At 35.8% G+C, this 20,061-nt stretch overlaps 1 pseudogene; it reads left to right on the top strand.

The window, feature by feature from the left end:
• The first annotated feature begins 1,450 nt into the window (after positions 1-1,450).
• Positions 1,451-20,061, top strand: part of LOC149197630 (UDP-glycosyltransferase 74E1 pseudogene) — a 30,827-nt pseudogene continuing 12,216 nt past the window's right edge.

Raw genomic sequence — 20,061 nt, 5'->3', positions numbered from 1 at the left:
CCATCTTCAATGCAAACAGCTTGCCTTTGAGTGACAAGACACAGTTTGAATTCTGCGTCTGGTATAGGTTTTTAATGGTCATCCAAATGTCAGCGGCTGATTTTTAGTCTCTAATATGTGGGATAACATTGTCCTTGACGAACATCTTCAATATGACCTTTTCTTTTGTCTCCCTTTTATCCCAATCTTGTTCTTGTGTGGCTGATCCCGATCTCAGCTTATTTCATGTCACGATCGACCACGCATTTGCACTTTCAAGTAAACTCTGCATCTTGAATTTCCAGTTGTTGAAATTTGATCCATCGAGTTTGCCAGACTCGTGGAGATACGATTCCAAACTATTATTCATATTGATTGATACCAAATCCGAACCTTTGTTTTGCTGAAAAAAAAATTGTACCTTCAATGCACCACCACCGGGCAAGTCCGATCTCCTGCCACCGAACAGATCCGGAACTCTAATGCGCCACCACTGGGCAAGTCCGATCTACTGCCACCGAGTAGATCAGGAACTTCAACGCGCCACCACCGGGCAAGTCCGATCTGCTACCACCGAGTAGATCAAGAACTCCAATACGCCACCACTAGGCTACTCCGATCTACTACCACCGAACAGATCCGGAAATTCAAAGTGCCAACAGCGGGCAACTCCGATCTGCAAAAAATTGCAGATTTTTCAAAGAAAAAGAGGTTGGCACTCTTCAACAGCGAAATATCCGCGCCAATTGTACTTTCTGGCGCGTTGGCGCGCTTATCACCCTCAAAACCATGCCAACTGGCGCGTCTATTCCTTAAAAACCTACGCCAGCTCTTCTTTCCGCTAAAAAATGCTGCAACTGTTCGCGTCAAAACCGCGCCAACACTTTCTTGCACTTAGAGATGATCAGTCATCTGAGACCTATGCTCCAGGTGTTACTGAAGTCCACCTGATTCTACAAATGCGCCACTACAGTTCTGTAATCAATGATGCATCCTAAAAAAAAATTAAGGCTATCCCTACTCTGTTCTCTGATACCAAGATAAAAATCAGATTTGAATTAAAAATAAGGAGATACAGCTCACAGGTGAGTACTGCACTTGGAGACTACACTCATACAAAGAGAAATCTCTCCGTACACACTACTATTCATCAAGTGAATGATTACATTATTAAGTACATCACTAGAAATCAGGTAGTTGCAAACAAACTCCTAAACTCTAGGAACAAATCCTAAACTAAGGAGATACATTACAACTTATGTAACCATTTCTCCATTAATACAAAATAGTATTAATTATTTTCAACTCAAGATACATAATATATATTATTATAATGGAGTCTGTCGATAAATAGGCTCAATTCGTAGAGCAATGGGCAAGGTTAGTGAAGGGAGCGACTAAGGAGATTTTGAGTATTTGAGCAGTTTGTGCAGTAATTTTTGATTCCTAGTCGTTGGAGTTTAGGAGGAGAATGGGATCTTTAGAGGGGTTAGAGTACAGCAAGCTTCACGTTCTGGTGTTGCCCTTTCCTGGGCAGGGTCATATCAATCCAATGCTGCAGTTTGCCAGGAGGCTCTCCTCCAAAAATCTGCAGGTCACTTTTGTGACAAAGGAAGAAAATCGTAAGCAGATGTTACAGTCGGAGGATAAACATCCGAAGCACCAAACAAGCATGGGGATGTTCGGTTTGAGACAATCTCAGACGGACTCACTTCGGATTCTGAATGAGGTGACGTGGTGATTGTGTCGGCCATGTTATACAAGGTTGGAGGATTGATGTTGGGAAATCTGGTAGAGAGGCTCAACGCTGAAGGAAACCAGATTTCTTGCATCGTTCAAGATTCATTTCTTCCTTGGGTTTCGGATGTTGCAAAGAAGTTTAATATTCCTTCAGTTTTTTTCTGGACGCAATCTTGTGCAGTCTATGCGTTTTATCACCATTTTGTCTATGGAAAACTCGGTATATTTACAATTGGCATCCGACTCTTTAATTTTTCATCACGCTCTACATCTAAATTCTAATACTGAATTAATTATCTTCTTGTGTTCAGCTACCTCGTTGGACGGGACGCAGAACACAGCTGCTGAAGTAGAAATACCGGGACTTCCACCGGTGAGTGTCTCTGATCTTCCATCGCTTGTGCAGCCTTCGAACCCTTACGAGAGTCGGTTCTTTCAAAAGAACAAAATCGTGAGATTGCTCTTGGACTGAAGGCGAGTGGATATTCCTTTATTTGGGTCATGCGTCCATCTTCTTCCAACGGGGGCATTGACAGTGACGAAAATTTCCCGGAGGATTTCCTGAACGATACGTCGGAACAAGGACTCGTCGTTCCATGGTGTCCACAGCTGGAAGTGCTTTCTCATGAGTCCGTTGGTGCATTTATGACTCACTCTGGATGGAATTCGACGCTGGAAGGCCTCAGCTTGGGGGTTCCCATGTTGGCTGTTCCTCAGTGGAGCGATCAGACAACTAATTCTCTATACATTGCAGAGAAATGGCAAACGGGATTGAGACTGAGTAAACGATCAGCTGATGGACTGGTAGGGAAGGAGGAAGTGGAGAAAGGTATCAGGACGGTCGTGGAAACGGAGCGCGGCATTGAGATGAGGAAGAACGCTCTACGGTGGAAGACATTAGCGAGGGAGGCAATGATGGAAGGCGGGTCTTCAGACAAAAATATTGAAGACTTTGTTGAAGAGATTGCCAACAAGGTGCGGCTGTTTTGACTTCCTGAGGCTATATGGTAGGGCCCGGGCAAGTTCGATGAATATAATTAAGACTCCATACATGAACGTTGGCTCGAAGTCAATATTTAAAAGTTAAAACATTACATCAAAATAATTGATATAAGTAGGAGCCCATTTGCTAATACAATTCATACTCATGAAAAACTAGCAATGATGCATGATGTATCGTTTCTATATCTAAACAATATTTTCAACGTTATCAGCTTCATTTTGTTGTCGTAATAATCTCTTTCATATATTTCCATGATATGAGGAGCGTGATTCCTCGATTTTGTTACTACCCTTTTGTCAAAGATGATGGATGTATGCTCCTTATGTTTGAGCCATGTCTCGGTAAAAAATAACTTCATTTGGCACCAGTTGTTCAGCATTGTGAGATCTCACATAAAGAAATAGGGAAACTACGTACCTTATTTCTTCAAAGATTGGCTCATGCTACATCTCAACAATAGTTACATTTTCTTCTACATATCCTTTATCTTCTTTTCCATACGATTTTCTCTATTTGAGTTTCAAAATGAGCTTTATCTAAAAGAATATTATGTTTAGGTCGTCAAAGTATTGTGATTCTTTTATGTTTAGGTCATCAAAGTATTGTGCTTTGTACTTATGTATTCACCTTATAATGATGCTTTATATTTTTTGCATTTGGGATACATTTCAGTCTATTACGTGTTATGCTTGATTTCTGGTTTACAAATGTATATATCCTCTTTTATATGTCATGGTGAAATATGAAACTTGATATGTGGTTTATTGAATAGTGACGAAGCCCACGAGAATTAGAAGCTATAAGGAGATGTTGGGAGGTAATTAGGGATTACTTGGTCAATTGTCAATGAAAGACATACTCTCCTTAATAATCATTATAACCATAGTGAGAACATCAGATTGAGTGGATAAGAAGAAGACTTTTGAAAAATAGAATGAACTAGAAAATCTTAAAAGAATTGGGGTGTATAGGATATGATTAATTAGATGAAAATGACTTGAGGTTTGTAATTTTAATGATGAATACCTTAAGGTTGAGTAACTTGTGTATTGTATTCACTTTGGAGTTGGCTTAACATGACACAAGGGAGACATGTGTGTTAGAGGGGAGTGATGATTCTAGACTTTAGAATCAATGTGGATTAGGTTTAACTTTGAAGATAAGTCATTATATATACTAAGCTATTACTAATGATAGAATATTATTTTATGAATCTCACATTCTTTCTCTCTCTTTCACTATTTTTTTCTCTCTTGTTCTTGCCCTCTCTCACTCTCTCTCTCTCTTTCTCATGCTCTCTTACTTTATCTCTCTCCTTAGCCCTCTCATTCTCTTTCCCTCTCTCACTCTAGTGCTCCCTCTTACTCTCTCTCTTGCTTTCACACACTCCCTCACACTCTTTTTGTTGCTTCCTCTCACTAATTATATCTCCCCCCCTCTCACGCTCTCACACTCCCTCTCTCAATTACTCTCTCAATCTCTCTCCTCCTCTCTCTCACACATGCTCACTCATGTTTACCCACTCTCTCACTCTCTTTTTATTTGTTACTTTTTGAAGTTTAAGATAGTTACCCTAGATAATCTCATTTCAAGTGCTACTCAAGTTTACTAGGGTTATTATAATTCAGCATGGGTTGGTCTTGATTAGGATCATACCTAATTGCATAAACATGATCTTAAAATAGGAGAATAGAAAGAAAAAGGAGTCTTAGATGTTATACCATGATGAAAAACTACTTTAACTCAATGGTGAAAAGAGAAACAAGTAGATACCTCACCTTGCATTTCTTGCTAATGGAGAAAAATGATTTTCTTTAGCTTATATTGCAACTTCGTCCTCAACAAAATTGTTAAAAAACTTTATTATAACCCATGAATAATACCAAACATTACAAATAAAAGCTTCCTAAAATTGTTTTAGATAAATTATTCGATTATTCATAAATTATTTGCAAATGTAGAGAACCCCCATTACGTATATTGGAGTCCGTCATTGCAACATCAAATTGCATGTGTCATCCCAAATCCATAAGCACTTAAACCACTTGTTCAATCAAATGAGTTATCTTACAATAATGAATAGTGTCACCCTTGGATTGCTTAGTTAGGATATTTCACAATATAATATTAAAACATGCTCCTTTAAAGGGGTTATATTACAAAATCATTAGTGTAATAAGTGTTCCCTTCATTAAACCAAAGGCGTCAATAGCTATTTGGATGGGTAAATCATGGTACACAACTTGAGCTCTATGCAACATATTCAATAATCTTCACAAATACTTGTAAGGTAAGGTAGGTTTTCCAAAGTAAATATTTGACGATGTGGTAGACCCATTGCAATCAAACACCTTATTTTTGGTCCCAATAAAACTATTCATCTAAAGTAGTAAATCTATACTTCTTAGTGAGTTGTTAAGTTGTGCAAAACTAGCAAACTCTCATGTGACTGTTGAGATTTTGCATATTGTTTTTTGGCAAAAATCTTTTGGATAATGCCAACAATAGTGGTTTTTTACATAACTAATGGCATCAAATCAGCAAGTGGAGATTTTCTATCCTATTTTGTTGTGATAGCATTTATTATTTAGTCTCTTCTACATCTATAAATTGTATGCCTGTAGAGGCAAAAATTAATGAGAGATGAGGAGGCGTGAGGAAGAGGAATTCCAGATGTGAAAATCTGTTGTTGTAATCTCCTGTTGAGTAATAAGATTACTGATACCTCTGTTTGGTGGATGTAGCCCAGATTGGTTGGGTGAACCACATTAAATTTGTTGTCTCATGTTTTCTTCTGTGTATGTGTGATTTATTAAGATTTCTGCTGTGTTTATTTGGTCAATTGGTATCAGAGCAGAATTCATTCACTGCCTGTTGGAGAAATAATTGTTTGTTGTAGTTATTCAAGTCGACAGCGCTAGAGGATAAATGTGGATACTGTAAAAGGGAGCACAGAACGGAGGTGAAATGCTGTGGTCGATTCTGCATTTGTAAGGGCTGGATAAGGCTGCAGACATTGGTTTTGTCCACCCATCTGAAATCGATTTATCAGAAAGACCGCGACAACATATTGCAGAAAACGAGCAGAGAACTAACGACAGTGTGAGCTGGAGGGTGTGGAGTATATGTATAATCTAAACGTGGAAAATTTAATGGTTGTTACAGTTGTTTGCTTTGTGTTGGTTGTTTTATATTTCAGGAGATATAAGCTACTCAAGATCAGTGAATGCAGATCTGTTTTGAGTGAGCAAATAATAATATGAGTTTCGGTACAGTCCTGATTAGGTCGATCGGGTCATGAAATTAGCGGTGAAACCACTGCTAAAAGACATAAGACCATATTCATATTCATCTTCTTGAAGAGTCGAGTTTATGTTTGTAAAAATAACCGTGAGCTAGCGCTGAAGGTTCAAAAGTGCCGTGAGCTGGAGACAAGTATCATTTTTCAGTACGTGAATTGAAGGAAGTTTTTTTATTGTTGACACTATATGATGTGTGAAGCTTTCTGTTTTGTGTGAGAAGTTAAATCAAACTATGTCAAAAACTCAAACTGCTCGGTTTGAGATCGAGAAGTTTAATGGGAGAAATAACTTTGCAATCTGGAAAGTTAAGATGCACTATTTACTCATGCAACAAGGCATGGCAAAGGCACTTTTGGGAAAATCCAAACAACCTTACGACATGATAGCTGATGAATGGAGTGACATCGATGACAGAGCACTAAGCGACATATGATTGTGTTTGGCGGATGATGTTTTATTTAACATCGTGTCAGAGAAAACTACCGCTGGTCTATGGAAAAAGCTAGAAAAGTTGTACATGACTAAATCTTTAACAAATAGGATTCTTCTGAAGAGACAGTTGTACAGCTTGCGCATGAAGGAAGGTACGACAATAACTGATCATTTGAATACCTTTAATACTTTCTTGGTGTAGTTAGATAGCATAGAAGTAAAATTTGATTCAGAAGATAAAGCTGTAACTTTATTATGATCATTGCCTAAGTCATGAGATCATTTTGTTACTTCTATAAGTCTTAGTTCATCAAAATCCCTTGAATTTTATGATGTTGTTGGAGCTATGTTGTCTGAAGAAACCAGAAAAAAGGTCAAATCAAGAAACCTCTACATCAGAAGCAATGATGGTTAGAGGTTGATCTAAAGAAAGACGGTTCAATAAGCAGAACAACTCTCTGTCAAAATTGAAAGGGAAGAAGAGTAAACTAAAATGCTGGTTTTGTGGCAAATCGGGACATTTGAAGAAGGACTATTGGAAGAGATAGCAAGCATCCATCCTGATGATGGATCCGGATTGGGATTTGAAGCATTGATAAAAGAAATGGTTAATACTATGGGTTCTCAGACTTCTAAATTAAAAGAAAATAAAGAAGCAAACATGACAGATACAGGTACGACATCCGATTCAGGTGTAAGTGATGAAGTTTTATCAGTTAATTTATTAAATCATGATCAACATTGGTTGTTAGATTCTGGTGCGTCCAATCACGTGTGCATTCATAAAGAGTGGTTTAATACTTATAAATCAATCAATGATGGAGTAGTTTACATGGGAAATGATGTCTCATGTAATTTTGTGGGAATTGGAAGCATCCAGATTAAAATGTTTGATGGGACAATTAAAATCTTAACTGATGTAAGACATGTACCTGAACTCAGAAAAAATCTTATTTCTCTAGGAGTGCTAGACACAAATGGATATAAAACTTTTATTCAAGGTGGAGTAATGAAAATTTATAAAGGAATCCTACTAGTAATGAAAGCAAAGAAGGTTGGAAATCTTTTTCAGTTAGAAGGAAGAATAGAGTCAGATCATGCTTCAATTGTATCTGAAAACGACAGTGATTCTATTTGACTATGGCATCAACGGTTGGGCCATATGAGTGAAAGAGGATTAAAAAATTTATCTGATCGTAAGTTACTTCCTAGTTTAAAGTCTTTTAAGTTAGATTTCTACAAACATTGTATATATGGGAAACAGAGCGAGTAGAAATTTAAAACTAGAAAACATACTACTAAGGGAATCCTTGATTATATCCATTCTGATGTTTGGGGTCCATCTCCTACAACCTCATATGGAGGATCATCATATTTTGTATCTTTTATAGATGATTTCTCTAGGAAAGTATGGGTCTACATGTTGAAAAGAAAGTCTGATGTATTCACAGTTTTCAAGCAGTTTAGAGCATTAGTTGAAAATATCACTGGAAGAACCATTAAATGTTTAAGAACTGACAATGGTGGTTAGTTTACTTCAAAGGAATTTGATAATTATTGCAAGGAAGTTGGGATCAAAATACATAGAACTACTGCTTATACTCCTTAGCAAAACGGAGTGGTTGAACGCATGAACATGACTCTCTTAGAAAGAGCAAGAAGTATGCTAAGTAACGCCAATTTGCAGAAGGAATTATGGATAGAAGCAGTATCTACGTCTTGATATTTGATAAATCAATCACCATCAACTACAATAGGATGCAAAATTCCTCGAGAGGTATGGAAAGGTCATCCTTGTGATTATTCTAAACTAAAAGTTTTTGGTTGTGATGCATATGCTCTAATTCTGAAACATCAATGTTCTAAATTAGATCCTAAATCAAAAAGACATATCTTTGTTGGATATGGTGTTGGGATTAAGGGATACAGGTTGTGGGATCCTACTACTCACAAGATCATCATTAACATAGATGTTAAATTCAATGAATCTTCACTCGATAATCCAGATGTAGATATTAAATTGAAACAAGAAAATGTACCTAAGTTTCAACATATTCAGTTTGAAACCAGTTCAAACACTGATGACAGTAAAGATGAACAAGTTTCAGATGAAGATCATGAAGAAGTTCCTACAGATAATAATAAAAAAATTGTAGAAGAACCAGAAACATCTTTAAGAAGGTCCACGAGAATCAGATATTGTCCTAAAAGGTATGATGATTATGTTATTTTAGTTGCTTTAACCGCTAATGATGATGAGCCTTTATGCTATCAAGAAACTGTAGAAGGTTCTAACAGTGATAAGTGGAACGAAGCTATGAAGGAAGAAATGAAGGCATTAGACAAGAATGCGACATGGGACCTCATAGAACTTCCCAATGACAGAAAAAATGTAGGATGTAAATGGGATTATAAACTGAAAAGGGGTGATGATGATAAAGAAGACAACTACAAAGCAAGTTTAGTCGCGAAAGGTTTTTCTCAGAAGGCAGGAATTGTCTTTCATGAGATATTTTCACCAGTTGTTAAAATTGTTTCAATTCGGATTATCTTAGCATTAGTTGCTTTACTTGATTTAGAATTACAACAACTAGATGTTAAGACTGCATTTTTACATCGAGATTTAGATGAAGAGATTTATATGGAACAACCTAAAGGGTTTGTTCAAAATCGCAACAATAAATTTGTCTGTAGGCTCAAGAAATCATTTTATGGTTTGAAGCAGTCGCTGAGACAATGGTACAAGAAATTTGATTCTTTCATGATGAGCCAAAATTATATAAGAAGTGAATATGATCATTGTGTTTACTTTAAGAAATTAAGTAATGACATGTTCATTATCTTAGTATTATATGTTGACGATATGCTTTTAGCAAGCAAAAGCATAAGTGAGATCAATAGGTTAAAGGCTCAAATGGCTAGGACGTTTGATATGAAAGATCTAGGAGTAGCAAGACAGATTTTGGGCATGGAGATTTTCAGAGACAGGAGCAATGGTAAGTTGTGGTTATCACAACAGAAGTATATTGAGAAAATACTCTTAAGGTTTGGTATGAACAATGTGAAGCCAATTTCAGTCCCTTTAGCTTCCCATTTTAAGCTTTCTTCAAGTTTATGTCCTAACACAAATGAAGAAAAGGAATATATGTCTCGAATTCCATATGCCAATGTAGTAGGTTGTTTGATGTATGCGATGGTTAGTACACGACCAAATATTTCACATGCAGTTGGGGTTGTTAGTAGGTATATGGAAAATCCAGGGAAAGAACACTGGTCAGCAGTGAAATGGGTGCTTTGGTATCTCAGAGGCACAAGTGATTATTGTATCACTTATAATAGAAGTAGTGATTTTTTTTGCGGATATGTTGATTCCGATTCTGTAGGTGATTTGGATAAGAGAAGGTCAACGTTAGGATATGTCTTTACTCTTGCAGGTGGAGCTATTAGATGGATGTCAAAGCTACAAAAAATTGTTGCTTTATCCACTACAGAAGCATAATACATAGCTGCTTCACATGCTTGCAAAGAAGCGGTTTGGTTGAAAGGTTTGTTTGGTGAGTTTGGTAGGTTACAAGACAACATTAAGTTATTTTGTGATAGTCAAAGTGCAATTCACTTGGCTAAAAATATAGCCTATCATAGTAAACCTATAAAGTACCATTTTGTAAGACAGGTTATCACTGAATGGGGAGTCTCTCTTGAAAAGGTGCATATAAAGGAAAACTGTGCAGACATGTTCGAGAAGCTACAATGGTGTCTGGCTTCTCTTGGCTTGCAAAGAAAATAAAAATATAATAAACGAACAGGGTATCAGGTTAATTGTTGTCAAGGTGGAGATTGTTGAGATTTTGCATATTGTTTTTGGCAAAAATCTTTTGGATAATGCCAACAATAGTGGTTTGTTACATAACTGATGGCATCAAATCAACAAGTGGAGATTTTCTATCCTATTTTGTTGTGATAGCATTTATTATTCAGTCTCTTCTACATCTATAAATTGTATGCCTGTAGAGGCAAAAATTAATGTGAGATGAGGAGGCTTGAGGAAGATGAATTCCAGATGTGCAAATCTATTGTTGTAATGTCCTGTTGAGTAATAAGATTACTGATACCTCTGTTTGGTGGATGTAGCCCAAATTGGTTGGGTGAACCACGTTAAATTTGTTGTCTTATGTTTTCTGCTATGTATGTATGATTTATTAAGATTTCTGCTGTGTTTATTCTGTCAGTCACAACATAGTAGATTTTGATTCTATTTATTTTCCTACTTTTACTATGAAGGACAAGGATAAACCCCTATACATGTGACCAAGTCTAAGGACAATATATGTTTCCTAAGAATATAGAAAAATGCATGCTATATGACGAATTATAGATGATGTGTTGAAGATAAAGCCTACTATCTATTATTATATAATAGATATATCGTTACAACATCTTCAACGGATTTTGATTTCTCACAAAGTAACTTTGGGTTAGTGAGAATTAGCCTCAAATTAGTTGGACTTACCCTAAAATAATCAGCCAAATAAATTACAGCGATTTTGATATTTTTTTATCTTAAGCCTATATGTGAATGTACAACCTATTAAATGAATAAAAAGATGGTCAAATAATCTCAAGCTTTGGGTTCTATAAGATTTTGATTCATTGTTCATATTTTTGTTCTTTTTTCTAACTATATTTGTCTCATCGTAACTCAATATATTTGTCTCATCGTAATTCAATATTTTGTATCAAAGTAGGTTAGAGTAAAATGAATGTATTTGTTAAGGTTGTGCAAATGAAGTTATGGTAAGGAGTGCAAGAAATTTTAAATAAATTAACATAATAGTAATGGTATTTGAATTTCTTGGTCTGAAATACTAATATTATGGTTTTTGGAACATTAAAATGAAAATTTTATTTTTTTCACAATACCACTGAGATAGGTGAAAAATGGCTACATGCAACCTACATATGTTGAATTGTTTTTGATTAGATGAATTCCAAAATGAGTAATTAAGAGTGAATTGAAAAAAAGGAAGACTTAAAATTGTTGTTTTCCCATCCAATAAGCATGCACAATGCTACTTTCCAAAAAATGTTGTAGCAAAAAAATCAAAAGAGGTATAGAATGTGCAACAACAAGCATATGAAGGGATATACAAGGAAAAAGTTGTTAAATTGCAATATATGAGAAGATAATTTTGAATATATTCAATAATTTTTCACTATATTTATGGGAATAACCAATCAACATAGACCTTATGGAGAAGGTTTAAGCAATCAAAAAAAAATTTGAAAAAAAAATCTAATAAGTCTTGGTGCAAAATTTGATGTTAATATTGTTGTTTCCATTGAAGGGTGTAAAGATTTAACTCATTTTCTTGTTAATGAGCTTATGTGATCTTTTCAATCTCATGAGAAAATGATGAATATATATTTTTAATATCTTTTTGAGAAATATTTTCAAGTACAATCCAATATTTCTAGAGGTAAAAGTCATGAAGTTGAGAATTTCTCCCTTGAGGAAATTTTGGACACTAAAGGAAGAGGAAGAGGATGAGCATGAGAAGAGGTAGAGGATGAGGAAGAAGTTTTTTATGAAAATAGCATAGGAAGAAAGAATGATATCAATGATGGAGGTAAATAATATGGAAAATCCTAAGTTTAGTTTCTCTATTGGAAAATGTTTGGCCATTATGAATGTAATTGTTTGAAAAAACAAAACCAATAATTTAAATTTGTTAGAAAAAAGAAGTTGCAGGTACTTTTTTTTTTCTTCTTGTGATTCAACTAGTAAGGTTTGTAAGGAGGTAAGTATTTTGGATAGTTGTTGTAGTAATCACATGAGGAGAAACAAATATAAATAGTTTTTTTTAGATAGATGAATTTACAAAATCTAGATTTCTCTTGGGAGATGACAAGCTAGTGGAAGTTGCAGGTAAAGGAATAATTACAATGAAAACAAAACAAGAAAAAGTAAAGAAAATTAATGATATCTTATATGTTTTTATTTTAGCTCATAATTTATTGTGTGGCTATTTTCTGAAAAGGGATATCTTGTTGTTTTGTAGAACAATATATGCATTATATATGATAATTAAAATCATAATAAGATTATATCAAAAATCAATTTGCTGCAAAATACAAAATTGTCTTTCAATCATTCTTGTGAATAAAATAGAACATTAGAAGATGGCTATGATTATTATTTGTGTCTATGGTACATGTGATAAATGTAGTTGTATATAATATGAACACATTACTACATAATAAGGAAATGGTGAAAATATTTCGTCTTATTGGCTTTGTTGATCAAGCTTCTAAAAGATGCATTCTCGGTAAGTAACCTAGAGACTCATTTCTAATAGGAAAATATTAGAGAAAAATAAACCATTAGAGATAGTACTTTTAGATATATGTGGAAATTTTATCACTCAACAAAAATAAGTATTTTACTATTTTAGTTGATGATATTAGTAAAACAAACATGAGTGTATTTTGTTAAAAAAATACAATGTTGCTGTTATTTTTCAACAATTTAAGGTTGTTGTTGAGGAGAAAACTCCACATGTCTTAAATAAAAACAAATATATAAAGGAGGAGAACTATCTTGTAATAATGGGGTTCCTTGACCAATTATTGTGTTGGCTAGGAGCATATTGAAAGGTAAACGTCCTCTAAGCATTTTTTGGCTTGAATTTTCAGTTACATCTACTTATTTTTGTAATAGAAGTCCAACAATATGTGTTCAAGATATAATTCCATATCATGAATTGGGTGTATTAAAACCTGATGTTATTCAATTTAAAGTCTTGATTGTATTTCTTATGCACAAGTCGTTACTAGGAAAAGAAAAATACAATATGATAAAAGTGTCAAATGTATTTGCATTGGAGATGATGATGAAACAAATGGGTATAGATTGTTTAATTCGCTAACTAAAAGGATGTTGGTTAGTTATGATGTTTTAGTTTTCTTTTATTTTATTTTTTTATGCAAATAAGAATAGTAGTCGAATAAAGGTGTGGAACAAGAAAGTTCAAGAATTATTATACAATAATATAAATGTTTTGTTTCCACAAGTCCAACCAATAGTCCATATACTTCCTAGACTACATCTATTCCATCATATTCAACTTCAAGTCCTATCTCAAGTTCAATACCTCCTCCAATAAAGATAAAATCCGATGTTTTTAAGATGTAGTAAAAGAGGAATCATGGTGCAAAGGAATGGATGAAGATGTTGCAATGATTAAAAGGAATGAAACATGGAAGATTATGGATTCTTCTATTGAAAAAGCTGTATTTGGGGTAAAATGGGCATATTAACAAAGTATCTAGTTGATGGATCCATAGAAAAGCATAAAGTGGGGTTAGTGGAATGCGTGGTTTTGTAGCAACTAGGTGTTAACTACAATGAAGCACATGCTCCTTTTGCAAGGCTGGTTACAATAAGAATTGTTTCAACATTAGTAGCACAATATAATTGGTTGGTTCATTAGTTTGATGGGAAATCAACCTTTTTGAACAACATTTTCAAATAACATGTCTATTTTCAATAGCCCAAAACATAAATTTTATACACTAAAAGGCTCTTGACAAGATTAAACAAGTTGCAACAACATTGAAGAGTAGGATAGATAATTATTTTATAGAAAAATAGTGGAAGTGAAAATGTTAAAACTATGATGATCTACTAATTGTTTGCTTCTATGTAGATGGCTTGATAAAAATATCCTCAATAAATTTGTTAATAGAAGAGATTAAACATGCTAGGATGACCAAATTTGAAATGACTTATTTAGGTTTAATGCATTATTTCCTTGACATAGAACTAAGGAAAATGAATGATTAAATTCTTATTTCACAAAAAAATGATTTATAAATCTTATTCACAAATGGAAAATGAAAAATAGTAAGCCCATTAGTACACCTATCCATGCAAATGAAAAATTATCTATAGAAAATAGAGTAAAAAAAGTGATGCTTAATCTTAAAGGATTTTTGTATGAAGTCTCATATATCTTACTACCACTTGATCCAAAATTATGAAAGTAATAAGTTTAATTTCTAAGTTCATCTAAATTCTAAGTAAAATTAATTTTGGAACAAAAAATTAATTTTGAGATATCTCTATGAAACAAACAATTAATGCATTTGGTATACTTCAATACATAATTTTAGGACTGGTTGGTTATATAAATAGTGATATCTTCAGTGAAGCACTACCAAGACAAAAGTTTCATTAACAAAAAGGGTGCTTAGAATCAACTCAAACCCTATGAGGGAATGTAGAGGGTAATGCTTAATTTCTATTATTGTAATAAATAATTTCTCATAGATTGTTAGCAAATGTTGTCTGCTCCTATAGTAAATTTGGGTTAGTAAGAATTAGCCTCAAATAACTAGTTAGAATTAACTCATTTGATTAGTTAATTAGATAATTCGTAGAAATTTCCATATTTTTTGAAATATAAGGTCGATATATGGATGTCTAACTTGTTCAATGAATAAATGGAAGAAGAAAAAATCTCAAGCATTGAGTTCTTTGATGTTTTGTCTCAATCTTCACATTGGTTGTTATGTGTTTCTAACTGTATTTGTATCTACATAATTCAACATGTCAAAGAAAAGGGATCCTTCATAAAATGATCTTATATATGTGTGGGTCGTTCCATGTTTCCTTGTCTATCGTTCCAAGAGTTGAGACTTTACTAATGATAGCCTTTACCACATCAAATGATCCATGGTGGATAAGTTCATAATGAGGTAGCATTAACTCAAGCTTTATTTAATTTAATTTGTTCTTTGCCCGTTTAGATTCTATAGTTAGCTATATGATTTTCATTTCATGAAGGCTTTAAATTCGATTCATGCTTTCATTATAAGTAGTGCATTTAGTAATAACCTTTTATAAAAGAAGCATGAGGGGGACAACTTATTTATCATGGATGGCATGGAGGGGAAATGGATGGTGTAAAGTGTTGTGTATAGAAGTGATATGGGGGTTCTATGCTAGAAAGTATGATAACAGTACAATCAAAATGTATATGGGAAATAACACACTTCCATAAGCAAATTAGGGTAAGACAAGGAAAATAAATAAATTGGAGGACTATGAAGTGTTGGTAGACCTTACTTTTTGATATAGGAGGATCCAGCTAAGGCACCATGAGCGGGTGTTGGTCTCTGCCAGGTTGGAAAGTTGAGTTAGCATTTGGTTTGTCTTTCATGTTTAGTTTGTCAGAGTAGGAGGTAGGATTTCCTTTTTTTCTTAATTTCTATATTAGTCAAAAGGTAGTTGGTCGGTTAGGGTTATTACATATCTGACTTTAATAAAAAAAAGATTAATAATTGTTCTTTCATCTTAAAAGGAAAAGACAAATATGTCTAAATGTAAATCTTGTCATGTAAACAGAACTGAGTATTTAGTAGTTATGTAACTATACTGCCTACAACTGAAAGTAACTACAGTTTCATTAACTGTAAACAAAAACGTATAAATGTAACAATGGAAAACATGTAAAAGGTTCAGCATTTCCAGATACAAGTAGAAAAAAGAGACAGAACGCAAATTTTTCCTATCGTCCATCTGTATCATTGCCTACGTGCTGTGCCATTGTGTTTTATCCATTGACTAGTTGAACTCAGTGATAACAAACAGAGTGAAAGCCTACTACTGTAGGTTGTTTTTCTTTTCCTCTCTTAACAGAACACGCATGTAATTCCCACAACTAGAGTGAACGGGTAAGCAAATAAAAATCACGACAAAGAGAGAGACATACAGTGAATCGATTGAAAGGAGAATACAAAATCAAGGCACCAGAGAAACGAACTACAACAGAGGTAATTCTGGACAAACCATCACACATTTTCTTAAACAAACAGAGACAGATAATATATATATACATTGTCGCTGTTCAATGCAAATTAAGTATTACATTGTCCAAAACAAATAGAGTATACAACGTCTGATAGAACAAACAAACCCTAGTCCAGGGTTTGATGTCAAGCAAACCCTCGAGCCTTAACCAGACAGCCAGACCAGAACTGTAATTAAACTCGAACTTGAAACCAGACACAGGCCTAGGTCATGAGAACAACCCAACTTATACACATCAACCAAACAGCAAGGAGCAATCACCACAGAATAAAAAAGAAACCCTAACTACAAGTTGACAAACTGTGGAAGACAGAGCCTACCAACAAAGAGTTGTAGGGTTTGGAGATCGAATTGTGATAAATCTTCGCACCCAAGGTCGAACCCTCGACCTATGCAGATAGAACGAGCCACGGTTAGTGTACATTGCACAATGGTACTTGAACAGTGATATAACCAAAGCAAAGGGAAAGTATAGCTTACCTGGGCACGACTGGACCAAGAATCTCATGAAAAAGAGCCACAGAAAACCAAAAGAAGCCTGAGACAAGAGGAGTAGGCGTTGTTCAGCTACTGAAATAGAAGAGGGCAAATTCAAAACATGGAGGGAAAAAATTACCAGAGCTGTAGCCGAGAGAGTCATTGTGCCGTCACTTGTGCACATAGAAACCAGAACCTAAAATGACTTTAGCACCATAACAGTAGCAACGAGCATTGTCAACAATAGGAAAGAATAACTGGTGGCTTGAGAGACTAGGCATTGAGTCCATGCAACAGAAAAAGAAACAAATGATTCACTGTGTAAAAGAATTCGAGTGGACTAACCTCTAGAGCTGAGACAAATTCATGCAACAGGGAAAATTCATTGCCAATAGCACAAGAAAGTTCGGAAGATCAACATTCACTCATAGCTGCACCCAAAAATAGAGTTTGCCATAAGAACCGGAACGAGGCCAAACACTTTGACAGGAACCCTCGCAGAGCTTCCATAGCAGAGAAAAACCCATACAATGACCGGAAAACACAAAGGTTTTGTGTAAAAGACCAAGCGGGAGAACAAAGCCTGAGGCTGGGTACCGGTAGGTTCACATTTATGAGCCCCCATTAATGATTGCCAACTCCAATAAAAATATCCAACACTCATATCTGTAATAAACCGCCAAATCAACAAACCAAATCCACCAACATAATTAACACTAGACAGGTTGACAACCAAGGTTACGTTGGAGCATGGGCTAGGTCCCATCATAGTGGTATCAGAGCAGTTTTTTTAAGGTCAGTTAGAGAAATGGAGAGAGGAAGGCGAGGTCGTGGCAGAGGTGCTCGAAGGATAGCAGAGGAAGGACTGAGAGAGGAGATCATGATTCTTATTGCCCGTTTGGAGGCAGTAGAGGCAGGGAGAAGAAGAGACCTAGAGATAAGCGATGACAGCAAAGAGGAAGTTGAAGCAGCAACAGATGGACCAGATGGTGAAACCCCAGAAGTGAGACTATTGAGGTCTGTTTTAGTGGCAAGCAGTAAACCCAAACCAGAACTCCCAACCTATGATGGCAGCCTGTTCATAGAGGTTGTATTGGATTGAATGAGCGAGATGGATAAGTATTTCAAGTGTGAGGAAGTCAGTGAAGACTGCAGAGTTAAGTTCGCTGCGATGAAGTTGAAGGGGCACGTAGCCCTGTGGTGGGATAGTGTCCAAATGAAGAGAAAGAGATTGAACAAGTTGCCAATTAAAACCTGGTCAAGGATGGCAGCCAAGTTGAAGGGCAGATTTCTGCCGAAAGACTATCAGATCGCACTACACAGGCAAGTGCAAAATCTGAAACAGAAAGGAATGACGGTAAACGAGTACATGGAGGAGTTCTATCGAGTGAACTTAAGGGCCAGATATACAGAGGATACCGTAGAAAGGACAACCATGTATGTAAATGGTTTAAGACTAGAAATTTTAGATGAAATTAGTATTTTGTCTCCAAATAACACTGAAGAAGCGTATCAGAGTGCGATGAAAACTGAAGAGAAAATTACTAGAAGGAAGAGTGCCAGGAGAGGATGAGGAGCCAACAGGGGAAAAGGCTAGTCATATGGCAGAGGGCGGACTCCTAGTAGTAATGTGGAAGGTAGCAGTTCCAGAGCTTCTGGATTAGTGGACAGAGGTGATAATGCGAGAGGCGGTAGGTCATCCCAGCGAGGTAGGGGAAATGGCTGAGGTAGATGGGCTGTTTATCAGTGTTACAGGTGTCATAAATGGGGACATAGATCATTTGAATATCTTAAGGTAGATCAAGCTGGACAGAGGGGTGCATATGTTGCACACCAGAGGAAGCAGCGACACCTCCCCAAGAAGCATAAAATGCTCTAGATACAGGGGAAGCCTTATTGCTGAATAGGGTGTTGTTAAAACTAGCCAAGGAGGTCACCAATCAAACCCTGTGGAAGGCTTTGTTTAGAACAGTTTGTAAGTCACATGGTAAGTGTTGTAAGTTAATTATTGATAGTGGTAGTATAGATAATTTGGTGTCCACAAAGATGGTGGAAAAGTTGGAATTGAAGCGCTTGAAGCATTCCACCCCTTACAAAGTCTCATGGCTACAGAAAGGCCATCTGTTGCTGGTGGATGAATAGTGCGAGCTGGAGTTTCAAATAGGCAGATATAAGGATAAAGTCCTTTGTGACATCATGCCGATGGATGTATGTCACATACTACTGGGAAGGCCTTTGCAGTATGATAGAAAGGTGGTACATGATGGATTGACGAACTGTTATAAGTTTGTCAAGGATGGAATCAAGCATATGCTTGTGCCCATCAAAGAGGAAGGGACAACAGGGACAAGTGAACCAAGAGCATTGTTGGTTAGCAGAAAACAGTTTCTGAAACAAGTTGAGGACAGTGAGATGGGTTATGCAGTTGTAAAGAGAGAAAAAACGGTGTTTTTGCATACAGAGGTATCGGATTTACCCCCAGAAATCCAACAAATGTTGCAGGAATTTACGACATAGTGGTGGATGACTTGCCAGATAAATTACCCCCCAAAAGAAGCATTAGTCATCATATTGACTTCATACCTAGAGCCAGTTTGCCAAACAAGGTAGCATACCGAATGAGCCCCAAGGACAATGAAGAGATTAGGAAGCAGGTGCAAGAACTGCTATACAAAGGATTGATAAGGGAGAGTTTGAGCCCTTGCGCAGTCCCCACAGTTCTCGCTCCCAAGAAAGGAGGAGAGTAGTAGATGTGCACAAACTCGAGGGCTATTAACAAAATCACCATCCAATACAGGTTTCCACTGCCAGGGATGGATGACATGATGGATTGTTTAAGCGGGGCAACATATTTTTCTAAGATAGACTTGAAGAGCGGGTATCATCAGATCGAGATACAAGAGGGGGACAAATGGAAGACAACCCTTAAGACAAATGAGGGATTGTATGAATGGCTGGTCATGCCATTTGGACTGAGCAATGCACCCAATACATTTATGAGGTTAATGAATGATATGCGGAAGGAGTACATCGGAAAATTTGTGATAGTGTACCTAGACGACATACTAATTTTCAGCAAGACAAGGGAGGAGCACCTTCAACATGTTTGGAAAGTCCTGGAAAAATTACAGCAGAATAAACTGCTAATAAATTTGAAGAAATGTACTTTTCTACAGAAGGAATTAATTTATTTGGGCTTTGTAATAGTAGAAAATGAACTGAAGATGGATCCAAAGAAGGTTGTGGTGATAGTTAAT

This window comes from Pinus tabuliformis, chromosome 2_2 (assembly GCF_031772625.1).
Source record: "Pinus tabuliformis cultivar Carrire ecotype Pingquan chromosome 2_2, CPIR1, whole genome shotgun sequence".
NCBI lineage: Eukaryota > Viridiplantae > Streptophyta > Pinopsida > Pinales > Pinaceae > Pinus > Pinus tabuliformis.
The sequence above is the reverse complement of the archived record's forward strand: the minus strand, read 5'-3'. Positions and strand labels throughout refer to the sequence as shown.